At 40.3% G+C, this 2,345-nt stretch overlaps 1 pseudogene; it reads left to right on the top strand.

The window, feature by feature from the left end:
• Positions 1-1,277: 1,277 nt before the first annotated feature.
• Positions 1,278-1,383, top strand: LOC116553603 (annotated as a pseudogene).
• The last annotated feature ends 962 nt before the right edge of the window (positions 1,384-2,345 follow it).

Here is a 2,345-nt window from a genome sequence, read left to right as displayed (position 1 = left end):
GCCAACACAGTGAAACCCCGTCTCTACTAAAAATACAAAAATTAGCCAGGCATGGTGGCACGAGCCTGTGGTCCCAGCTACTCAGGAGGCTGAGGCAGAAGAATTACTTGAACCCAGGAGGCGGAGGTTACAGTGAGCCGAGATTGCGTCACTGCACTCCAGCCTGGAGACAGAGCAAGATGCTGTTTTGAAACAAACAAACAAAAAAATTAGCTGGGTGTTGTGGCACACCTGTAATCCCAGCTACTGAGGAAGCTGAAGCTTGAACCTGGGAGGCAGAGGTTGCAGTAGGTAGAGATCATGCCACTGTATTCCAGTATGGATGACCAGAGTGAGACTCAAAAAAAAAAAAAAAAAGTGTGTGTACAGAAAAACAGGTTTGTTTTTTTTTCCTTTTACCATCATTAGTCATTAGGGAAATGCTAATCAAAACCACAATGAGAAACCATTTCACATCCACTAGGATAGCTATAATAAAATAGCTATAACAAAAAAGACAATTAGTAATAATAGGTGTTGGCAACTATGTGGATAAATGGAACTCTCATATATTGCTAGTGGAAATGTGAAGTGGTACAGCTGCTTTGGTAGTTCCTTAACATTTTAAAGGTAAAGTTACCATACAGCTGGCCCAGCAATTCCCCTCCTAGGTATATGTGCATGAGAAATAAAATCATACATCCACAAAAAAAACTTGTACATTAATGTACATAGCAGCATTGTTTATAATCGCCAAACAGTAAAAACAACCAAGTATCCATCAACTGATGGATAAAGACAGTATATTCATACAATGGAATATTACTCAGCCATAAAAAGGAATGAAGCACTTACACATGCTACAATGTGGTTGAACATTGAAAACACTATGGAAAGTAATAGAAGCCCATCACAAAGACCACTTATTATAGAATCTGTAATTCTATAATAAGAATTACATGAAAAGCCTAGAACAAGAAATTTATAGAAGCAGACAGTAGTGGTAGCTTAAGACTGGAGGGGTGGTGGAAATGAGAAGTGACTGCTAATAGGTAGGGGTTTCTTTCTGGGGTGATGGAACTTTTCTGAAACTTAGATTAGGGTGATGGTTGAACAACTGTGACTGTATCAAAACTCTTGAATTGTACACTTTTTTAAAAAGGCTAGTTGTGAAGCAGTGGGAGAAGAAACAAAGAAACCTATGACTGGTTGTGATCAGTTAGTTGTAACTTTAAATGGGTAACTTTATATTATGTGAATTATATGTCAATAAAGACAGTAAAAATAATTACTTTGTCAAGACTATACTTTCAGGGATCATTTCTATAGTATGTTACTACAGAAGTTTCTCTGAGTGTGTAAAAAAAAAAATTACTTTGTCAAGAACCACTGAATAGTGGAAGTGAAAGTCAGACTAGAATGGGTTAACTGCCGAGTGGGGGGCAGGGAGATATGGGACAAAGGGGAAACAGAGATATAGAGCAATAACTGATAGGGGATAGGGGAAAGGGAAAGTCTGTTGTTTTGGAATGGTGTAGAATCTGACTGTAGGATGAGGCACATTTCCTTAGCTGGAAAAAGAAGAAAATGAATATAGATGCAGGTGCGTTTTTAGATGTTAGCAGGAAACAATGGGTATTCTCATTTAATGATTTGAAACAACAAATATTTATTGAAGCCTACCATGTACCAGGCACTGTTCTAGTGCTCAGGATACATATAAAGAAAAAAGAAAAAAACCTTGCCCTCTTAGAGCTTATGTTATAGAGAACGGCTTCTCAATGAAGTATGAGGCTAGATCCATTTTTAAAACTTGCTCATGCATCAGAATCACCTGCAGGGCTTCTTAGAACACATTGCTGAGCCCCACCCATAGAGTTTCTAACTCAATAGGCCTGAAGTGGAGCCTGTGAATTTTCATATCTAACAAGTTCCCAAATGATACCTGTCAGGTCTCCATATGCAAGCCTGGAGTCCGAAAGTGTGAAGTCCTGCATGTCCCAGCTGCCGGCTGACGTCCCCCACCCACTCCCTGATCCCCTGATCGTTTCTCAAACAAGCCCCTCACCCAACCCTGCCATCTTAACTGTTCTTATGATAATGTAAATACCTCTCACCCAACCCTGCCATTGTAACTAAACTTGAGGTCATGTATGCTCCCTTGCCCCTACCCTCCACCACTATAACTGATTTTACTCTGCAACACCCCCACCCCCCCAAAAAAACTACCCAAACCTATAAAACCAACTCTGATCCCACTGCCCTTTGCTAATGCCCTTTTCGGCCTTAGCCCACCTGCAACCAGGTGAATAAACAGCCATGTTGCTCACACAACGCCTGTTTGGAAGGTCTTTTCATTCAAAGCT

This window comes from Sapajus apella, unplaced genomic scaffold (genome assembly GCF_009761245.1).
Source record: "Sapajus apella isolate SASKATOON/1434 unplaced genomic scaffold, GSC_monkey_1.0 scaffold12, whole genome shotgun sequence".
NCBI classification, from domain to species: Eukaryota; Metazoa; Chordata; class Mammalia; order Primates; family Cebidae; genus Sapajus; species Sapajus apella.
Note: the sequence above shows the minus strand (reverse complement) of the source record. Positions and strands in the feature narration are given on the sequence as shown.